This window comes from Leptosomus discolor, chromosome 6 (assembly GCF_034619465.1).
Source record: "Leptosomus discolor isolate bLepDis1 chromosome 6, bLepDis1.hap2, whole genome shotgun sequence".
Classification (NCBI taxonomy): Eukaryota; Metazoa; Chordata; class Aves; order Leptosomiformes; family Leptosomidae; genus Leptosomus; species Leptosomus discolor.
This window is the reverse complement of record NC_141396.1, coordinates 23,706,910-23,719,864: the sequence shown is the minus strand read 5'-3', so window position 1 is coordinate 23,719,864 and position 12,955 is coordinate 23,706,910.

The following is a 12,955-nucleotide window of genomic DNA, read 5'->3' as shown; positions in this document are numbered from 1 at the left end:
ATAACTCCTGTTTCATGAACATTTGCACTCTGACACATAACATACAAGACTCCTGTTTCACTATGATACCCTACCTCAGCCTGCATGGAGACTGGTTTGGAATTCTCTGTCCTGGTGCCTTCTTTAGATCAACATTTCCTGTTACGAACAGGGCTAAAACAGCTTATTTACAGGGGCACTTTCCACGGAAGCACTTTTAATTTAGGAAGTTTCACACCTTGTCTAGAAATCCCTGCAACCATAGATTTTATTTTTATTCTGTTTTCATAGTTATGAGGTTGGCTTTATTACACACCTTTAAAAGGGTACTGCCAGGGCTACCCTGCAATCTCTTAAAAATTGTGCTAATAATAAGCTGCAGAAGTAGTGATTGAGTAGTTTCCTAACCTTTCTGCTGAAATGACTAAAGAACATACAATAAATGTCCTATTAAATGATTAAGGAGTATCCATACATAACTCAGTTCTGTGACTAAACTCGAAAACATTAAGGTGGTACTTTGATCTTCCGAAGAACATTTTAACAAAAATGGAAAAGGTTGTCTTTTTTGACATGTTGCCACAAAGTTTTTGAAGTTTGAGTTGAAAACAAATCCTCAGAAAAATGGTTTTGGTTTTTTTTGGATAAAATGGATCCATGAATCAGTTGAAAAGACATTTCCTGCATTGATTTCCTTTTTTAATGCCTACATAAATACATGCAAATTTCACTGGTGAAAGACATTTAAATGGGAAATTCTCACATTCTGCTAAACTGTTAGTTTATTCTGTATTTGATCTCTGTCTGGAGATAAGGTTGCTGTGGGTTTTCCAACATTTTTAATCAATGTAGCTTTTTCAATTGCACTGTAATTAAGGGGGAGGGATTTCTTTCCCAGTTCAAAAAGTATTCTAACTATATTGCAAGAATCCAGGCTACAAAGACAATGCCAGAAGTTCAGAAACACAGAGGAAATTTCAGAGAAAACTACATGACACCAAGCAAAGCATTTTCCCTCCAAATATGCCATTTATTGCCTCCTCTTTTCCAACATGGATTTTAGACTCTTGCAATACAGAATTACATGATTTTTTTAAAGTGATGATGCTTTCATGGTAAATATGTCCAAAGCAGCAGAAACAAGACAGGGTACCTGGATGTCACGGTCTGTTTTCAGTAGCAAGTGTTCCAGATCATGGGCCAGTTCAACAGGCCAAGGTGCAAAGAGGGCTGGCTGCTCTGAGGAGGTGCAAGCCCCAGGCAAGCCCAGCACAGGCAGTGCCCTCATCAAACAGCACACAAGCCCATCAGATGTGAGCACGGCAGGCAGAGCCAAGTGCTGGTGACAGGGTCCATCAATCATCCCAGACATGGTGAGGGGATGAATCAGGCACATGGGACATCCAGGGAGTCTGGTCAGGAGCAAAAGTAGACAGGGCTGGACACAAGCTACACTTGTCCCAAAAATCAGGGTTCTTTTACCCGGTGTGCAAAGAGACAAAACCCACACACAATCGAGATATTTGTTTAATTCCAATTCTGTGCAGAAAAGGGTGCTAGGTGGCAACTCCACAAAGCTAGCACGCCTTTTGAGAAACAAGCCCGGTCTTTTATACAAAAGGACAACAAAAGAAGAAACTTGAGCAAAGCAAACCATGCCACTCCCAATTTTACATATGAAAATAGACTTTTAACATTCTTTTATCTTGATATTCTTATTGTCTTTGAGATTAGCCTGGTGCCACCAACCTTTGATGCTCCCATCCCTCCATTCAAGCCCACCTAGTTGTGAAACCTGAAACCTGGAATGTTTGTGACTGTTAACGCTTTTTCTCTTGACAACACACTGTGGATCCAACGTCAATCTAGGAGACAGGCTAGCTCCAGCGCAAGTCTCAGGTCCACCCGGGAGACAAGAGTACAGGCCAGCACCCCTACAACATAGCTCAGACAAGGACCCCAGGCCCAGGACTGAGCTTAAATTGGGTTTCTCGGCCATAAAGTGGGGTAAAGGTCCCAGGTGAGCCCGGTGAGGGCAAATAAGGGCTGTTGGTGCACACAGGGCAACGATACCAAAATGTCTGGGAATTCCAGTATAATCACAACAATCATTTCAGTTCTACTGGAGCATAGAAAAAATGACTAAATAAAATAGTCCTTAAACATGCAGGGAAAGGTAAGAAATACTGTGCAGAAATAGCACAGTGCTCTCTGGTGGTGTACTTTCAAGTTCTGATGTACAAGGAAGGCAGCATCATCCAGCAAGTAGGTCAAAGGACTGGGTATACACCCAAAGCTCTCCCTGGTTCATAATATACTGTTGGACAAGAGTTTTCATCTCTGTGCTCCATTATCCCAAACCCTAAATGGGGATAAAAAGTTGCAATGTGCTTGGCATTAGTATTGTGTCACTGAACATTATTAATAATATTGCTATAATTCATACTTGTAAGCTAAGAGGATCCTTCAGTTTTGGTAAATTTGCTTAATGAGGCATATAGCTCTTCTTTTGCCAGTACACTTTCAATTTCAAATCCTGTAAAGCAGGATTTATGTGCTTTTGTTTGTAGTACAAAATGAGAAATACAACACTACATGTTGTAGAACAATTCAGACAGCTATTGTCTTGCTGTTTACACAGCTTAAGGTACATGCTAGTTTAGTCATTATTCAAAGTAACATTAAAAGTGAGAAAAATCAGTAATCCAAATTCTGTCTCAAAAATAATTAATTTCAACGAGGCTTGCAGCTACTGTAATCAGGGCAGAAGTTTGTCCAAAATGATCAAATGTTTAAGAGGAAGTAAGTAACTGCTCCTGCTCTTTGTTTTCCTTGGGCTATGATGTAGACTCAGGGGAATTGCCTATGTCAGAGAATTATTTATATTGAGAATAAGAGGATTTTATAAGATTTAATTACAGTGGATTTCCCCCACATACTAAGAACTACAGAATGGAAACACAGTCATCTGCTTTTAAGCAGGATCATCGTAGTTAGAGACAAAAAAGAATTAACAAATTATTGAGCCTAACCTCTTGTAAAGGCAGGCTACAGTCTCCTCACAGAGGATGCACTGGATAGTAAGCTTATACTCCATGGAACAGCAGCCAAAAATCCATTTCATAGAGAGGGGCTGGCCCATGACAAACAGATTGGATAGAATTTTGTGACATTCACAACAAAAAGGTTTTATGTTTCTAGTTTTTTACAGTGTTATTTTTAGGAATATTATTTTACAGTTTCCAAGTGTTGTTTCTTCCGCGTAAGGCAACTTGTATGAGAAGGAATCCAAGCCACATAGAAAATGCACGGAAAATAGAGCCCACATTTTAACAGAAACGAAAGGTGTTTATCAAAATCTCAGCAATACTATCCATAAATATGGACTTCTATGTTTTAAAATCTTGCCAGAAGTTATAGCTGATGGCATAAATATTTGGCAGCTAGTAGCACAGTTGGTATGTTTGTTTGTGTTGCGCAGAAAATCTTCCATTTGACTGCAATGCATTCCCTAATCAAAGGGTTTGCATCTCATAACTGTCTCTTTCATGTGAGCAGCTTGCCATTAGTGATGATGATGATATAATTCATACAACTAACATCTGGGAATTACATTTGATGTTGTTATTGACAGAACATTTAGAGGAGATGGCTTTGTCATTAGGCTTAGTGACTCTCTGAAATAAAATCTGGAACAGTTTCAGGCTGTTCGGAGAACATGGGCTTTGTCTTGTTTGGCTTTTTAAAAATCACATTGAATACATACTAGGAAATCCATAATATGTATTTATAAAATGTATTAATAATTCATATTCATAAAATGAAATCCATAGTATGTATTCATAAAATGTATTCACTTATACAAGATACAGACAGCCAAGAGCCTGAACACAATCATTCTGTTATGTAGCAAAGAGGTCTGTGTGTGGCCATCCCTCCATGGGAAGCGCTGGCTTGTGGCATAAGGCTTGAACGTTCAATACACCAAGGTTTTTCTTCCGGCTAGCTTGTCTGCAAGTATATGTTCTCGTCTACAGAAGACTGCCACAGGTGCGATCATCTGGCAAATGCTTTCCTTCCAAAGGAATGCCCCTTAGCACAACAAGCTGCTGTTAGCACTTCCGTGGCAATTTATGGGGTCCACCACTGCCCATCTGCAGTGTGTATGCTAATTTTTCCCAAATGAGTATTAGAAAAGTTTGCAAGCCAGCCTGCTGGCTCACAGCACATTAATACATTTATATGCAATCTCATCTATGCCCAAATCCTCAAATTGCAGGTTACAAACTAGTTTAGACAAGCTGCCAATTCTGTCTTGGAGTTGTGCCTGACCAGGACCACAGATAATCAAGCAGAATTTGCAGACACATGCAGAAGCAAGATTGCACACCTTTTGTGGAGCCCTACAACTTTTGTGAACTGCTGATATGTGTCACTTGAGACACTATTAATTATATTCACAGCATCATGTATCTACTAGTAAAAGACTCTTCAGCTAATGTAATCAATTAGCAGTGCCTTTATGCTGTACCTCTTGCTCTCTATGTATTTTAACACACAATAAGTGTCACCTTCTCTCTGATGATAAACTTCTGCTTGCAGTACAGCTTACACGACGCTTTAATGAGTGCAAATACTTGCTCAGAAATACATTGTGTTAGTTAACACATGCAGTGAAAGGAAGAGAACTACATAAACCACTGTGAAGCAATGCTCTTAAACGCAGCCTAAATTCCAGACAGCTTAATAAACAAAATCTCAAATATAAACTCTTCCTTTATTTTGCAACTATACTTTTTAGAAGCCTTTATATAAAAACTTTTAATGCACATTTTCCAACTTTTTTTGAAGAAAACCTACAGGCTTTTTTTTTTTTTAACCTTTTGATTAACAATAAAAAAAACCCAAAATGTTTGTGCAAAGAGGTTTAATTTTAAAAGTCTGTTTTTCATGTAAAGAAAATTCCATCTGATGTGTCAGTTGTCCCCGAAAGTACAAATAAATCTGCAGGCACGGACCACCACCCTTTAAAAAGTAGGAAGAAGTTATAAGTATAGCTCTAGCCAGAGTTACAATGAACATTTGTCTTTCAAAAATCCACAGTGAACAAATAAATGCATAAATAAGGTGAGATTAATTTATGGTTATAAGTTCTTCTTCTAATGCCAAACCAAAATAACTATTCTTCTTTGTTCTTCTAACAAGGCTTACCGGGGACACTTATTTTTGGGAAAATTGGACAAGGAAGGCACAACCATACTGCAAAAGGCTGACAACGGTCTCAACACTTCCCAGGCTCACACATGAGCCAAGGGCAGCACTGCTGTTTTTCTCCAGGTCCCTGCATTTGTAGCTGTGGAGAAAAAAAACATACAAAGAGGGCACTAACAGCAGTGAAAAAGGCTACCCACTAAGCAACGCTTTACTTGTGCTCCAAAACATCCCTCTACACGACAGAGTAAATAAGGACTCTGCAAATTTCCCCTTCTTACTGGGGAAGTTCCTGCCTTAAGCAACAATCTCATTATACATCGTTCACTGCAGGGAAAACAAAGCGGCTCCCGGAAGGAGGAACAAACAAACAAGAAACTTTCTGCTTGCCAGCCTAAGGACAACCTATGGGCCTTATGACACAGGACCTCCTCTGCTCACAGATGCTAAACAAATTCAATTACACTGAAGAGTGCTTCAGTCGAACTCCACAGTGCGTGGCCCAGATGAGTAATTACTTCCATATTCTATTATAAAAACAGCCATATTTTAATGGGCCTGAAGCTAGCATGGATTCAGAGCTTCATTATATTTACTATCTCTAAATGTTTGTCTTAATTATATTTGGTCCCTAAGAGAGGCTGGAGGCCTTCCTCCTTTGCTCGCTCTCCCAGTATGACTAGCCTATTTCCCAAAGTAAAAAACTGAAATGGGATGGGAAGTCACAAGTAAACTAGCATTCTTCCAAATGTACAAACTTTTCTCTTTTTTGGTATTATTTTAGTGGTGTTAGAAATGCCATTATTAATAGCAGTGCCACAAACAGTATTGCAGACATCCGAATACACAAACAGTATGCTTTAAGTGTTTGCTCTGCGCAGAACAAAAGGTAGTCCTGGTCCTCCCAGCATACTCTATGCATCTAGTATGCAACTGATAGTATACCTGAATTATCAGAATTATAGTAGTCCTGGCATACAGAAATACATCTTTTAGATACAGAACATTATGCTTCAACTCATTCACTTCTTATATATAAAAATGGGCCTCAACAACTGGATTAAAATAACTTTCTCCAGAACTTACAGAGCTGGTGGCACTCCTCTAAGGATTGTTAAAGACTTATCTCTCAGATGTTTGGAACATTAAAATACAAGGGCAGAAAAGAAAGTGTATTAGCCCTCATGTCTTCATGTTTCACTTTGAGTAATTAATTACAGTTTATCCAGGGTGCTAGCACTGAGATACCAACTGCTCATGGAAATGGCAGTCACCCCAGTCATCTTCAGACTCTATATGCACGATCCTGAACTCATAGGAAAAGACCCATTTTATTTTAGTGAGCTTGAAATGTGTTTCTCGGATATCACCAAAAATACTACTATGCCAGAGTTAATATTATTACCAGCACTCTGCACTAGTGATAGGAAAATCACATACTGCAATGTGCAGCCAATGCAGTTCAGGGAATGTGAGCTTAATTTTATGCATTGCCTAGTATTCAGAAAGTGAGCTTAATTTTATGCATTGTCTATTCAGAAAGTATTCAGAAAGTAAAAATACTAATTTCTAAAAGATCTTATTCAAATTTTCCCAGATGCTGAGATGGTCTAATACATCCCTGAAGTACTAGAACGGATGATGTTGAACATATGATGGTTCAGCTCTAACCCGTGGGAATACCCAGCTCTCACACGGAACTGCAAGTACACTTTTTTACACATGAATGTGTTGGGCTGTTGTTCCCTTTGTCTCCAGTCACATCCCACGCTATCACAGCCCATACTTTGCAATTGTTAGAAATTACACACACACTCTGCAAGCACACCTATTTCTTTTCTGGTAATAGAAAGGTATTTCTAGCCAGACAGCTCTATCGAGCAAGTTCTGCTGCAACGGCTTAAGGCGCTGAACCTGCGGCAAGCTGCTCCGAGCGAAACGAGCCTCGGCCCTGCGAGCAGCGAGCGCCCTCCGAGGCCGGGCCCGCCCCGGCAACTCCCGACTCCTCGGCACCGCCACCTCCGCAGAGTAAGGCGTTTTACTAGGATTCAGTCACGCCCCCCGCACCTGAAATTATTCCTAGCTATGCCTTGGCGTCGGGCCGGCCCCGGCGACAGCTCTAGGGGCTGCCTCCCAACGAGGTGGGTGTTAGTGAAACACACGGGAGACCTCTCGCTCCTTCTGGGACGAGATACCAGGTGAAGCCGCCTGCCCCCCGAAGCGCCCCGACCCGCGGGAGGGCTACCCTGGACTGAGGGAATGAGACATGGCGGCTGCCAAACTGGACCAAACCGAACTTCACCGGACCAGAGCGGTCCGGACTCCCTCAGACCTCTCGCGAGAGGAGGCGCACCCCGCCGCCGGCGCGGCCCACGGCTCTCGCGGGACGATGGCGCCTCTCGCGAGAGGCGGCTGCCGCGGCTCCCCGTAGCTATAGCAGCGGGGGATAAGGGCGGCTGGGGGGAGGGGCTGCTGCGCGCCGCGGCCGGACCTGACGCCGGCAGGTAGGGACTCACCGCACCGTCGCCCTGGGGAGGGGCTGGGGCCCGCCGCCACCTGTCCCTGCTGCGGGGGCCCGCCGCGACTGTCCAGAGCCGTCCTGATCCTTGCGGCGCCGGGCGGCAGCCGCGCTGTGGCTCAGGCGGCGGGACGGGAGGGATCGCTCCCCTCAGCGGCACGGGCAGGCTGGGTCAGTGGCCGGGACAGCTTGTACCGCGGTGCCGGCAGCGGCCGGGTCCCTGCGATGTGCGGCGGGAACCCCGGATCCACCGCTCCCGGGAGACTTGGGGTTTCTTTCATCCTGTCCCGTCCCGTCCCGTCCCCTCAGGGAAGAAACCCAGCCCCCCAGCCGTTAGCTGGTTGCTTGTTCCGTGTATGTGGAGACCCGCCGGTGACTCTCCGGGCTTTGTAAAGAGCTGCAGCCCCGTGTGCCCGCACGGCCTGGCCTCTGGTGGTGGCAGGGCAGGCAGCCCACCCACCCGTGGGTGGGCGGCGGTCAGCGGGGCTTCTGTGGCGAGGCCCGGCGGTGCCCCCAGGGCCTGCCCGCCGGCCTGGCTGTGCGGGAGGGGCCCCCTCTGCCTGCAGCGGCCGGTCAGCTGGCGGCGAGGGAAGGAGTGGCGGGTACGGGGGAAAGAGGGTACCGGCGGGTAAAAAGGTCTTTTATCAGCAGGGATCTTTGCAATTAATACGACTGGCATTGCATTATGTTGGTTAATAACTTAGACGTGATCAACTGCCATTAAAAGTTAAACTTGCATAGTAGCTGTTGGTTAGAAGAAGCTGCTCAGTTACAGCATTATGTTTACTATGTTGGTCCAAGGTAGGCAAAAGCATGTGCTTTCTTTTTTTCATTTAAAAATAAGCAGAAGCTGTTTGCGTTTCCAGGGTCTGATTTCGCTTGAAATCTTTCCTTCAGTAGGAGGATTGTGAGTGAGGATTCGTGAGGATTATAGCCATAAATAGAAACCATAACAATATGCACCTTCTGCTTTCAAAAAGTTTCAGACGCAATGGCTTTCTGGTCTTTCAGCTGAGTGAAGTTGTTGTGGGTATTGTTGTGGGTATTGTAGTGGCTGCTTATGCATGTGAAAAGAATTGAAGGAGCTTTTCAGATTTCAGAACAAATTCTGACTGTTATAATCCTGGAAAAATATGCATGCAAAATGGGACGAAAAATAGTTGTGTAATTTCTCATGCAGTTTGAAAGAAAGAAATATGTACTGAAAACAAACCTCTCTAAGCTTGTCCTACTCTTCAGACTTGAAAATCTGACTGAAATGTTTTGTGCTGCAAAATACTTGACATTGAATAGCAGTTTTGGAAAACAGTAGCAACAATAGGAATTGCAACAATAGCAACATAGTCTTGTGTTCGTTTCCAGAGGGAAAGTAAGTACTGCTGTGCTGAGAGCTAAATTGGTGAGGTAATACATAACTTGAACATGACAGCTTTTAGAAATAACTACCAAAAATGTATTATGGGCTAAAAAAACCCTGAATGAGCCTGTCGAAATCTGTTCTCATTTAGAAAGTGATAGAAATAATGATAATTTCACTAGACAGGATAATCTTTAAATTCTATTCCAGCACCTAATCAAGAGCCTATCTAATCAAGTGTGCTGCATATCATACAGACTGAGTTAAATAGGAGCCTTTTTTTTTTTTTTTCTCACCTGGGGCATGCCAGCCAGGAAGCCTTTTGCCACTGTTCTTGGGGTGGGGTAAAGGGTAAGGAAGTGCTTGATTTGTCCAGTACAGACAAACTTATTTACAGTTACCCCAGAAAATTTAGAAATTTTGCTTTGTTTATGCTAGTGACAACTGTAAAAGCATTCAATTTCATTTTTTTCGATCATTGCAGGTAAAAATTATGTCAGTTCTCTCTGTTCTGGGTTAACAGTCTATTTTGAGGCTGTAGTCACGAGTTCATTAAAAAGGATAATGGGAATTTAAATCCTTCTTTATCCAGTCCTGGTGATGTTATTGGGCATTAAGCTGCCTTATGCGAATTTTCATGAAGAGTACATAGAAGTGAAAGTGTGTTTATTTCCCAGTTTGTGGAACTTCAAAAATCTTGTTACCTAGAGCGGAAAGAATAGCATCAGAGCTCTTGGGTATCACATTATTGTAGTTATAGTAGGTTCTATCCACACTAATCAGAATTTAGCCTCCATTGTGTTTGAGTGGTCTATAAACATACCTATATAAAGAACAGTTGCGGCTGTCCTGAGTAACTTTTGGTGCAACTATGCAAAATGCAGATACAAAAAGGAAACTGAGGTAGGAGGATGAAAGAAAAATAAAAAGTCACAGCTATTCTTTTTTAAAAATCTGCTTACTTTACTGTTCAGAACCAATCGAAGTGTAAGTCTTGCAATAAATGTGCCTATTGGCACCTGTAAAACTTACTAGTCTTCTCATTTTTCTCACACAACCTTCTGAAATTTAAATCCCGTGCACATCCTTCATTTTCCTAACATATTATCCACCCACATTTACTCAGTCTATTTTAATTTGTTCTCTGAAATACTCGACTTCTTGCCTTTGTCTAAACTTTGCCTTCTAATTTCTGTCTTTTCTATCAATAGTGGCTGCAGTCACCATTCCAAAGTTGTTGTGTACTTCTGTCACTGAAGGTCATTCCCTGGCATAGATATGCAGTGTTTGATGGCAGAGAGGAGCGGCAAGAAATCTTGTTATAGACTGTCAGGGAATTTTTATTGTCTTGAACAGATCTCTCTATTGTTCCTGTTAACTGCAAGTCAAGTAATAGGCAGGTTTTAGTCTTTAAGATTTTGCTTTCATCTGTAGGCAGCCCCTTGGCTAGGCTTGCACCCTGTGCGTGAGACTGCTAGGAGGAACCATCTCCTACCTGTAGCTTGGACACTTTTTAAGACAAGTGACACAATATATGGGTCTGTTATCATGTCTCTTGACATGCAAGTGTAGCATGCAGTTTATTCCTCCTTTTCTCTCTATTATGTCACTTGATGCGTGGGGTTTCCTGTTCTGTAACCTCAAAGTGAAAAGGTTTGGGTGGATCTCACCAGCCATTGTCTATGGACACGGGACTAGTTTTTGGCCAAATTAGAGTATCACTTTCTACCTACTCGGATCTTATAGCAATAGACTACATGCCAGCTCAGTCATTCAGCTTGCTGAACTGGCGTGCAGTCATTCAGTTGGGAAGTTAACCTGTTGTGACTTTCCTAAAATGTTCTTTCTCTGGAGTTGTTGATATAGGAAGGGAAAACTTCAGTATGTTGTCAAGACCTTATTAAAAACCAAGGAACCTGCAAGGAAGGCAGGAGGCTCGTAAGTTATTTTTTCCACACTTTCCAAGGCTTGTGATCTGTTATGTATTCTGGTGTAGTCTTAAATGTTAGAAATAACGTTTCATGTTCATAGAGTGTAAAACTTCTGGTAGATTTTGTTGTCTAGTGCCCTAAATATGTGAAGTAAAGGTGATCTTAAAGGTGCTTTATTAAAACTTGGTGTCTCTATTCACTTCTGTAGCAGTTATGGTTTGGTAAAATGCAGAACTGTGGTACCTGCACAGCCTTTGCTGTGATTGTTGCCAAACTACTAAGAGGCAAAGGAAGAGGCTAGACTTACGGTTTTGAGGCTTAAAACCATTTTTGATCAAATCGTGAAAGCATGTGGAAAGTTATGTGTTGTTGTGGACTAATCCGTATGTTTTCTATCCAACATATTTATGAAGAATATTGTAAAAACATGACTTCTCCAGTATCATTCGTAGTAACTTGTAAATAAATCCGTTTCTGAATTAAACCCACCTGCAGGAAATACAATGCCACAAGTATTGTTTAAACACTTTTGGCTACAAATACATCATAACAAAATGGATATTAGATTTTATATTCTTTTTATAGAGCACTGTGACTATTTTCTTCAAAACCTTCAGCCTTATGAAATGCATCTTTGAACAAGATATCCAAAGAAGTCTTTAAGCAGCACTGTCAAATTTCAGTTTTAAAACCTGCATATTGGTGTCTCTTCTTTCTTTAGTAATAAAATCCTGAAAGCTTTGTACTGCTACAGAGGTAACTATAATTGGCTATCTGAGAGGCGGAAGTAATCTTTATCCACAGAATGATGTGCTACGTTACTAGTGGTGTAATTTTTCACTGTTCTCTGGCACTCTGCCAAGGTCCTGGTCTGGAGATGGTGCCCAAGGAGGAAGACATTACTTCTGTCTCTGTTCAATTTTTTGTTACTTTGCTGGGGTGAAATTGTTTTCAGGAATGCAAATTGTAATAGTGACTTTTGAGTTTGATGGGAACTGGACTAGACTGAGCCTGACAAATCAATTTGCAAAGGCCAGAGCTGTCAGATGATAATAGCTTGCCTTCATTACTGACCGGTTTAGATTTGAACCAATGACCTAGAGGTGAAAAGCTCAGTATTGTATTGCCAATCCTCTGATCTATCCATATGTTCTCTTGTTTAAAGTCCCTGTAGTCCTCTTAAACAGAACATGCAGTAAATATTGAGCATCGTTTGCACTTGTAAATACTAGAACAGTGTCCATTCCAATTGTCTCCTGTGCGTGCGAGGACACTGAAGTTAAATATAGCAACAATTTCTTACACTCTCTGGCTTTTCATGAGAAACACTCATACAAATCCAACCATATGGCAAAACCCAGCATTATCTTAAAACCATTAACAAAGAACCTATTGCTACTATTAACAGGAAAATGAATCCACAGCTCTAAGTAGCACACTGGGAGTTATTAATAACCTCAGGCTGCTGTTAAGAAAATGAACTTAAATGAAATATCATTAGGAGCTGAGTCATCCCACCAACACTTCTGCATGTTGTATCCAGGTTTGTATTTATCTATGGAAGCCTTTTCAGAGTATATTATGGTTATTACACGTCTACTTTATTCTTCATTGAGTATCTTCATTGTGCTCAATGCTGATAGGAGCAAATAATCCATTTTCCCATTCATTCTGAAGTAAGGTGTTTCTAGGCAACCCACTTAACAGGAGGAGGTTAAGAAATGTAGATACTTGTCCAAGTTACTCTCAGTTTGTAAGGCTATTAAAACAAGTTACTATCTGCAGGTCATAGTTTCTGTGAGCTGCAGAAATAAAAAAAAATTACATTTGTAAGTATTTGGATTGTCTTTTTGTCTCCTTATCCCTTCTCCTGCAGTCCTTAATCCCATTCTCCTCCATAACAATGGACAGTGCTGTGAATAGTCTGTACTGATTGACCTGCTGCCAAATCAAATATTT